The sequence below is a fragment of the Microcebus murinus genome, chromosome 14 (genome assembly GCF_040939455.1).
Source record: "Microcebus murinus isolate Inina chromosome 14, M.murinus_Inina_mat1.0, whole genome shotgun sequence".
Taxonomy (NCBI): Eukaryota; Metazoa; Chordata; class Mammalia; order Primates; family Cheirogaleidae; genus Microcebus; species Microcebus murinus.
The window spans coordinates 73,068,030-73,077,694 of NC_134117.1; the positions used below are offsets into that span (position 1 = coordinate 73,068,030).

The 9,665-nt window shown below is 44.9% G+C and overlaps 1 pseudogene; it reads left to right on the plus strand.

Annotated features, from left to right (window-relative positions):
- The first annotated feature begins 5,667 nt into the window (after positions 1 to 5,667).
- On the plus strand, positions 5,668 to 6,602 carry LOC142875681 (high mobility group protein B1 pseudogene; annotated as a pseudogene).
- Positions 6,603 to 9,665: the final 3,063 nt, after the last annotated feature.

The window sequence follows — 9,665 nt, forward strand, 5'->3', positions numbered from 1 at the left end:
TTTTGTTTTCAGTATCCTTTTTTGTCTTTCTCCACTTGTGGCTTGTGTTTTCTCTCCTTTCCTCTGGAAGGTCTGCTCAGTCCGTGTACAGCCCTTCCCAGGGCCTGACTGGGTTTATGGTTTTTCCTACTGAATATCTGATTTCTATTCATTACTTTTTGCTTTCTTCATTATCAATCACTTTATTCAACTTTCTGGGCTTGTTTTGGTGTTCCTATTTTTGAACTAAGAGAGTAGTTCGTTTATTTTTAATGTTCTTTTTCTTTAATAAATGCATTTAAGGCTCTATGTTTTCTCTGGATACTGCTTTGAAAACATTTTATTTTATTTTATTTTATTTTATTTTGAGACAGAGTCTCACTTTGTTGCCCAGGCTAGAGTGAGTGCCGTGGCATCAGCCTAGCTCACAGCAACCTCCATCTCCTGGGCTCATGCGATCCTCCTGCCTCAGCCTTCCGAGTAGCTGGGACTACAGGCATGCGCCGCCATGCCTGGCTAATTTTTTGTATATATATATTAGTTGGCCAATTAATTTCTTTCTAATTTTTTATAGTAGAGACGGGGTCTCGCTCTTGCTCAGGCTGGTTTCGAACTCCTGACCTCGAGCAATCCGTCCACCTGGGCCTCCCAGAGTGCTAGGATTACAGGCGTAAGCCACCACACCTGGGCAACAGCTATCGTCTTGACTGGATCTCAAATGTCTTGTCACTCTGTGGCAAAGGACAGACTTGCAACTTGCTTGATGCTGGTGCTGGTGAATTGCTCTGCTCTGGCTGGGAGTTTTTAATCAGCTTCATCAGAGTAAGCAAACTGCAGAGAGATGGTTGATAACAAAACTTTGAAAATTGGGAAAAAAAATCAAGACTTTTGTTAGTGGTTGCCCTACAGTTTGCACTAGATATTTACAGCTAATCCAAGACCACTTTCAAATAACACTATATCGTTTCACAGGTAGTTAAAGCCCCTTATAATGACAAAATATTCCTAATCCCTTGCTCCCATTCCTTGTACCATTGCTGCCATTCATTTCACTTACACATATACACACACACAGACACAAACACGTATGCAAGCACACATAATCCAACCCGTTATGTGTTGCTATTATTTTGAAGAAACTGTTATCTGTTAGATCAATTAACAATAAGAAAACTAAATGTTTTTATTTTACCTTCACTTAATTCATTCCCCAGTGCCCTTCCTTTATATAGACCCAAGTTTCTGACCTATATCATTTTCCTTATATCTGAACTCCTTTTATTTTTATTTTTTTTTTTTTTGAGACAGAGTCTCGCTTTCTTGCCTAGGCTAGAGTGAGTGCCGTGGCGTCAGCCTAGCTCACAGCAACCTCAGACTCCTGGGCTCAAGCGATCCTCCTGCCTCAGCCTCCCGAGTAGCTGGGACTACAGGCACGAGCCACCATGCCCGGCTGTTTTTTTTTTTTTTTTTTTTGAGACAGAGTCTCACTTTTGTTGCCTAGGCTAGAGTGAGTGCCGTGGCGTCAGCCTAGCTCACAGCAACCTCAAACTCCTGGGCTCAAGCGATCCTCCTGCCTCAGCCTCCCGAGTAGCTGGGACTACAGGCATGCACCACCATGCCCGGCTAATTTTTTGTATATATACTTTTAGTTGGTCAATTAATTTCTTTCTATTTTTAGTAGAGACGGGGTCTCGCTCAGGCTGGTTTTGAACTCCCGACCTCGAGCAATCCGCCCGCCTCGGCCTCCCAGAGTGCTAGGATTACAGGCGTGAGCCACCGCGCCCGGCCTGATTTTTTTTTATATTATATATATTAGTTGGCCAATTAAATTCTTTCTATTTTATGGTAGAGACGGGGTCTCGCTCAGGCTGGTTTTGAACTCCTGACCTTGAGCAATCCTCCCGCCTCGGCCTCCCAGAGTGCTAGGATTACAGGCGTGAGCCACCGCGCCCGGCCTGAACTCCTTTTATTAATAACATTTCTTGCAAGGCTGATCTGGCAACAAATTCCCTCAATTTTTATTTGTCTTCCTCACTTTTGAAGGATACTTCACAGGGTACACAATTCTAGGTTGGTGGTCTCTTTCTCCCAACACTCTAGATATTTGACTTCATACATGTTTTCTGCCTTGTATGGCCTGTGAGAAGGCAGATGTAATTCTTACCTTTGTTTCTCTATAGGTAAAGTGTTTTTCTTCTCTGAATTTTTTCAATATTTTTTCTTTATCTTTGATTTTCTGAAGTTTGAATATGATATGCCTAGGTATAGTTTATTAATTAAATTTTTTGCATTTATACTATTTGGTGCTGTCTGAACTTCCTGGATATGTGCTTTGGTGTTTGGCATTAACTTGGGGAAAATTCTCAGTCATTATTGCTTTAAATATTGCTTTTGTTCTCTTCTCTCCTTCTTCTCTTTCCAGTATTCCCATTATGTGTGTGTTAAACTTTGGAGTTGTCCCACAGTTCTCATGTATCGTGTTCCATTTTTTTCAATCTTTTTGTCTCTTTGCTTTTCAGTTTTGGAAGCTCCTATTGTCATATCCTCAAGCTCAGAGATTTTTTCCTCAGCCACAACCAGTCTACTGATGAGCCCCTTAAAGGTGCTCTTCATTTCTGTTACGGCATTTTGATCTCTAGAATTTCTTGTTGGTTCTTTCTTAGGCTTTCCACTTCTCTGCTTACATCATCTGTTCTTGCATGCTGTCTGCTTATCCATTAGCGTGCTACCATATTACTCATAGCTGTTTTACATTCCTGCTCTGCTAATTCCAACAGCACTGCCATATCTGAGTCTGGCTTTGATGCTTATTTAGTCTTTCAGAGTTTGCCTTTTAATATGCCTTGTTGTTTGTTGTTGAGCTCTGGACATGACGTACAAGGTGAAAGCAACTTCAGCAAATGGGCCTGTCGTGGTGCCTGTGTGGAGCAGGGACGTGTCCTACAGTCCTATAATTAGGGTTCAGTCTTTGGTGAGCCTGTGCCCCGCACTGGAAACATTGCCAGCGTTTCTCAGCTGTTTTTTATTTTTCCCCTACCTAGGTGGCGCAGGATGGTGAGAGGGGCTGGAGCTGGGCATTTTCCTTTCCCCAGGCCAGTTAGACCTCTGGTTAAATAGTTTCTCCTGAGGGCAGGCTTTGTTAAGAGCAGAATGCTCTGACATATTTCAAACTGGCTCCTTTTCCCTTCTCCTGAAGAGATTTTCCTCTAGTATTCAGCATGAGGACCCAGTGGAGCTCCTGGAGGTGGAGCACACCCCTAAACTGGGCCCCCCTGGAGTTTTTAACTTGCAGGCTTGTCCACACTGAGCCTCCAGTAAGTTCTCAGTTACAGTTTAGCTTTTCCCACCCCAGCCCTGGCTTGCAGGCAGGTTTCTGCTAGAGTGATTGATTGACTATATCTGCCTGTCTGTCTTCCCTTTTGGGGCAGCAGTTTGCCCTGTGATCTAATTTCTCTGATGAGTCTAAGAAGAATTGTTGATTTTTCAGTTTGTGCAGCATTTTATCTGTTGTTAGGACACAGTAGTGATGCCTAAGCCCCTCACATGTGGACTGAAAACCCAAACAGTTTGGGAGGAGAGAGGGAGTGACCATGACAATCCTGTGTACCACAGAGAGGTTTGCTGATCACCACACGGCAAATCACTGAAAGGAGTTATTGAAATTCATGTCACACCTTTCTCTTTTTTGACAAAAGGACAAGTGTTTAGAGTTGTTAACATTCATGGAACTTTTTCTTGACCTTTAAATGTGATGGCAAGTGACTGTCATCTCTCAAGGAAGGGGAGAGACATGGTCACATTCGAGTGTTTGAAATTACCAGTGAGTCATTGGCAAGCTCAACAAGAATGATTTTAATCGAATATTTGAGATGTGGGCAGATTGGCGGGAGTGTGGAGACAGTCAATTCTGCAGGGAAGCCTGGCTCCCAGTGGGAAGAGAGAGGCAGGATGGAACCTGTGAGGCCGACAGGGCCCAGGTATCTTGTGAAAAGAAGCGTTAGATGCCTCAATGGGCGACGTTCGAGAGAGAGAGAGGAGAGGGTGTAGGATGGCAGAATAGGCTACCCTGTAATATGCCTGTAGGATGGCAGAATATGCCGCCCGATAATCTTAATCAATAAGATTCAGAAAACACATTAAATATAGAGTTTATTTGACCACAAAGCTTGAGGACAGACACTTGGGAAACACAGGCTCTGAATGAGTGGGGTCAGAGTGATGAGGTCCAGGTCAGTTAATTGAGTTGCAACATTTTCCATACAAAGTCAACAGGCACATTGCAATAACTTGATTGGTTACAGCTTACTACATTCCAAGGAAGATTGCTTAAAGATTCTGTGAGGAGGGGTGATGACCTAAAGGGGTGTTATCTCTGGCACTGCAAGGCCTGTCCTAACCATTCGCAGAAAGGGCAGCAGCGGCGGCTGCGTTCTGCATGACTCAGGCCACATAGCCACGTTTCTCTCAAGGCTCAAAATAATTTAAAGTTCCAACATCTTTAAGCTTGAATTATTTAATTTCACACATCCAAAATATGCCTCTTTGGCATAAGGATTGTTTTGAGCTGATTATTTTGAGAAGCAGCAGACTCAGGAGAAGCTCTAAAATCAAAGTATAAGTTGGCCTTTGACGAGGGAAATGTATAAAGACAACCCCCATTTATAAGGGTGTCTCCCTGTCTGTGCAGGGACAAGGAAGAGGGCTCTAACTCACCAGGGACTCACTCAGTGGAGAAGGCCCAGACTTAAGTTTGCTTGACAAGCCTGGTTTGCCCCGCTTTTCCTGGTCACATGTCCACTGTTGGCCTTTCCAGCACTCTTCCTCATTGGTTTTAGCTGCAGAGGGTATTTAGGCCCAAGTTCTAGCCACCTGAGTAAACTCGAGAGTTTACTCATCCCGAATTTCTCCTGTGTATATATGAGAAGTATATGTTAATAAACCTCTATTTGTTTTTCTCCTGTTAATCTGTCTTTTGAAACAGGGGCTCCAGCTGGGAAGCTAGAAGGGTATAGGGAAGATATTTTTTCCCTCCCCTAGAAGGGTACATTTGATGGCATAATGTTAAATGGAGGAGAGAATGGGATCTAGGGCAGAGGGAGAGAGGGTGGCCTATGAGAGAATGTCCTTCACACTGACAGGAGAGAGGGAGGGAGGTGTGCGGACAAATGTATAAATTTGGGATAAGAGTTGAGACAATTTTGATGATAGTTTCCAATTTCCCTGTGAGGTAAAAGAGAGAGAGAAATAGAGAGAAGGCTGGAGGTTTGGAAAGGCCTGGAAGATTTGAAATTGTTGGGAATGCTTAGAGAATTTAGAAAAGAGTAGATTAAAAAGCTCAAGCCATAAAGGAAGAGAGGCACAGAGGGACTGTAGCACACAAATTCAGATGGTGTCTCCATCAAAAGACAGCACAAAGGGAGCGAAGATATAAGCCACAAGTGGGGAGAAGATGTTTGTGACACATTTAGCTCTCATCGCACTAGGGCCTAGGCTGTATCGAAATCTTCTGAATCACTAAGAACAAGAATAAACAATGGAAAACTGAGCGAAGATCCAGCAATCCCACTACTGAGTACATGTCCAAAGGAAATTGGACAGCCATTGCAGCGCACTGAGCTCCACAGAGACAGCGCCGGGCAAGCGAGAGCCGGACGGGCACTGGGCGACTCTGTGCCTCGCTGACGAAAAATAACTAAACGTGGGCAAAAGAGATCCTAAGAAGCCGAGAGGCAAAATGTCCTCGTACGCATTCTTTGTGCAAACCTGCCGGGAGGAGCACGAGAAGCAGCACCCGGATGCTTCCGCCAGCTTCTCAGGGTTTCTAAGAAGTGCTCAGAGAGGTGGAAGACCATGTCTGCTAAAGAGAAAGGAAAGCTTGAAGACATGGCAAAGGCGGACAAGGCCTGTTATGAAAAAGAAATGAAGACCTATATCCCTCCTACAGGGGAAACAAAAAAGAAGTTCAAGGATCCCAATGCACCCAAGAGGCCTCCTTTGGCCTTTTTCTTGTTCTGTTCTGAGTATCGCCCTAAAATCAAAGGAGAACATCCTGGCCTTTCCACTGATGATGTTGCAAAGAAGCTGGGAGAGATGTGGAATGACGCTGCTGCAGATGACGAGCAGCCTTATGGAAAGAAGGCCGCGAAGATGAAGGGAAAGTACGAAAGGGACATCGCTGCACACCGAGCTAAAGGAAAGCCTGCTGCAGCAAAAAAGGGAGTCGTCAAGGCTGAAAAAAGCAAGAAAAAGAAGGAAGAGGAGGAAGATGAGAAAGATGAAGAAGATGAAGAAGAAGAAGATGATGATGAATAAGTTGGGTTGTTTTTCTTATCTATAAAGCATTTAACCCCCCTATACACAACTCACTCCTTTTAAAGAAAAAAATTGAAATGTAAAAAAAGGAAATGAAATCAGTACGTTGAAGAGATACCTGCACTCTCATGTTTATTGCAGCGAATGCACAATAGCCAAGATTTGGAACCTGGCTAAGTGTCTGTCAGCAAATGACCAGATAAGAAAACGTGGCGCACATACACAGTGGAGACTATTCAGCCTTATAGTCATTTGCAATGACAGGGATGAACTGGGAAGACATTATGTTAAATAAAATTAGCCAGGCACAGGAAGACAAATATAGCATGATTCTACTTATAGGTAGAAGAATCTAAAAACTTTGATATCATATAAGCAGAGACTAGAGTGGTGGTTACTGGGGCTGGGGTGTGGGGTGTTGGGGAAATGTTGGTCAAGAGACACAAACTTTCGTTTAGACAGGAGAGATGAGCTCAGCAGATCTGTTGTACAACATGGTAACTATAGTTGATAACTATGTACTGTATTCTTGGAAATTGCTAAGAGAGTAGATTTTGTGTTCTCACCACAAATAGATAATAAGTACATGAGGTAATGCATATGCTAATTAGCTTGATTTAGCCATTCCACACTGTATATGTGTTTCAAAACAACATGGTGTACATGATAAATATATATGATATTTATTTGGCAATTAAAAATAAGTTAAAAAATCATTATGCAAGGTGAAAGAAGTCAATCACAAAAGGCCACTTATTATATGGTTCTTATTTACATGAACTGTCTAGAATTCGTAAATCTATAAAGACAGAAAGTAGATTAATGGGCCAAGTGCAGTGGCTCACACCTGTAATCATAGCACTCTGGGAGGCCACGGAGGGAGGATCACTTGAACTGAACTCAGGAGTTTGAGACCAGCCTGAGCAAGAGCAAGATCCTGCCTTATAAAGAATAAAAAAAATTAGCCGTGTGTCGTGGGCTGAGGCAGGAAGATCACTTCGGCTCACAAGTTTGAGTTACAGTGAGCCATGACATCACTGCCTTCCAGCCTGGGTGACAGAGTGAGACTCTGTGCCTCCCCCTCCTCTAAAAAAGAAAGAAGATTAACAGTTGCTAAGGACTAGGGGAGAAGGGTGTGAAGGGAGGTTGGGAATGACAGCTAAATGGTTCAGGGTTTCCTCTTGGGGTGATGGCAACATTCTAAAATCGATTGTGGGGATGGTTACACAACTCTACGAACATGCTAAAAACTACTGGAATGCGGTACATAGTAATTGCTCAAGAAATATCTGTTCAGCAAATGGATGAATATTCATAACAGCATTGTTCATAATAGCAAAAATATGTCAACTCCCCAAATGCCTATTAGTAATTGAATAAATATATTACAATGTTTTAAAAAATTAATTCATTATTTAAATTGACAAATAAAAATAGTATATATTTACTGTGTGCAACATGTTGTTTTGAAATGTGTACACATATGGAATGGCTAAATTGAGCTAATTAACATACGCATTACCTCACATATTTATCTTTTTTTGTGGTGAGATATTACAGTACACAGTAGTCCCCCCTTATTTGCAGGGGATATGTTCCAAGACCCCCAGAGGATGCCTGAAAGCCTGGATAGTACTTGATCTTACAGATACTATGTTTTTCTTATACATACATACCTCTAACACAGTTTAATTTATAAATTAGACACAGTAAGAGATTAACAATAACCAATAATAAAATTGAACAATTAAAACAATATACTGTAGTAAAAGTCATGTGAATGTGGTCTCTCTCAACATATCTTGTTGTATTGCACCCACCTATTTTTGGACCCCAGTTGGCTGCAGGTAACCAAAACTTTGGACAGTGAACTCCTGGGTGGGGTTGCCGTAGCCACGCGTCAGCGCAAATGGTGGGCGTGGACAAACAGCAGCTGCCCACCACGTGAGTGCCTCTCACAAAGGCAATGCCGATGGCACAGACAAAGTGACAGCGGAAAGTGTGGAGTGTGACTCGTGAGGCTGAGAACCCAGCCTTGCTCTCTAGGGATGATGGCTGCTCTGGGGCGGGCGGGGCAGGCACAGGCCCCTCGGCCCAGGGCCCTAGTGCTCACCCTGGTGGCGGCTTCATGGGTGTTCTCGTGGCGGTCACTCCTGAGACTGCACACGCACGTTTCACACGCTCTTCTGTGTGTAGGGCACAGCTCACGATTTAAACAAAGGAGACAGGAACACAGGAGGATGACTGAGGAGAGCTGAGTTCCCAGTTCCACGGCGAGTCCCTGTGCATTCGGCGCCAGTGCCGGCCTGCGCTTTCCTCTAGACACTGAGGCACCCAAGGGGACATTTCGAGAAGGCAGTTTTGCCAGGTGGGGACAAGAAGGTAAAAGGAGCACGCACACGTAGGGGACTGGCGAGGGTGCCTGGAAGGCTGCTCTGTGGGGACGAAGCTGTGCGGCTGGCACGTGGGGTCAGGAGGGCGAGGCTGAAGTCCTGGGAAGGCGGGCTCGAGGGGCGTGGCGACCAGTGATCCAGAAGCCGGTGCAGTGGGTGACCTGTGGACACCGCCATGGGAGTGAAGAGCTGAGAGTGGGGGCAGAGGTGGTGATGAGAGGTCTGCCTCAGAGATCGTGAAGGAGGAGTCCTTTAGGGCAGGACAATGTGTATGTGACAGTAACAGTAGGGGGCTGAAATGTCCTGGACATACGAGTTTCAGTTCCCACAGCTTGTAGAAGTCCCTCTACCTAAAGCCAGCATGAACAAAGCTACAGTCAAAGACCTGTGGTGTCCTGTTGTGCAGACACGCCCTGGCATGCCCTTCCCGGCCCCCTTGCCCTGGCTCACAGCCACAGCCAGAAGACCCTCCTGCAAAAGAGTTCCCGCCTGCAGCCCCCATCAGCGGAGGCCTGGGGCGGACACTGGGGAAAGTGCGTGGCCACAGCAAGCCCCTGCCTAACCTTCGCTGGAAGAGTCGCATCATGGAAGCGGCACATGTGCCTGCCTGCGTGTGGGGGAAGGGATGCAGGCAGAGTGCTCTGGGCAAAAGGACTGATACGCGTCCAGGCTCAGCAACTTGAAGTCCTCCCTGGCTCCTCCTTTTTCTCTGAACGAGGTACTTTTGGCCCTATCTGCAGTGCATGTCCAGTTGCAGATGCTTTTCATCACCACAGCCATGACCATCCTGGTCTAAGCCACCATCGTCCTTTATCTGACGACTATGGCAACTATCTGTCAACTGCTCTGTCCAATTCACCCACACACCCTACAGGCTCTCTCCATGGCATCAGGGGCAATGGGGTTCATTGGCAGCAATGAACCAGCCTGACTGCCCCGATAAAAACAGATGTTGCAAAAAGGAGGGCAAGCCAAAAGCTC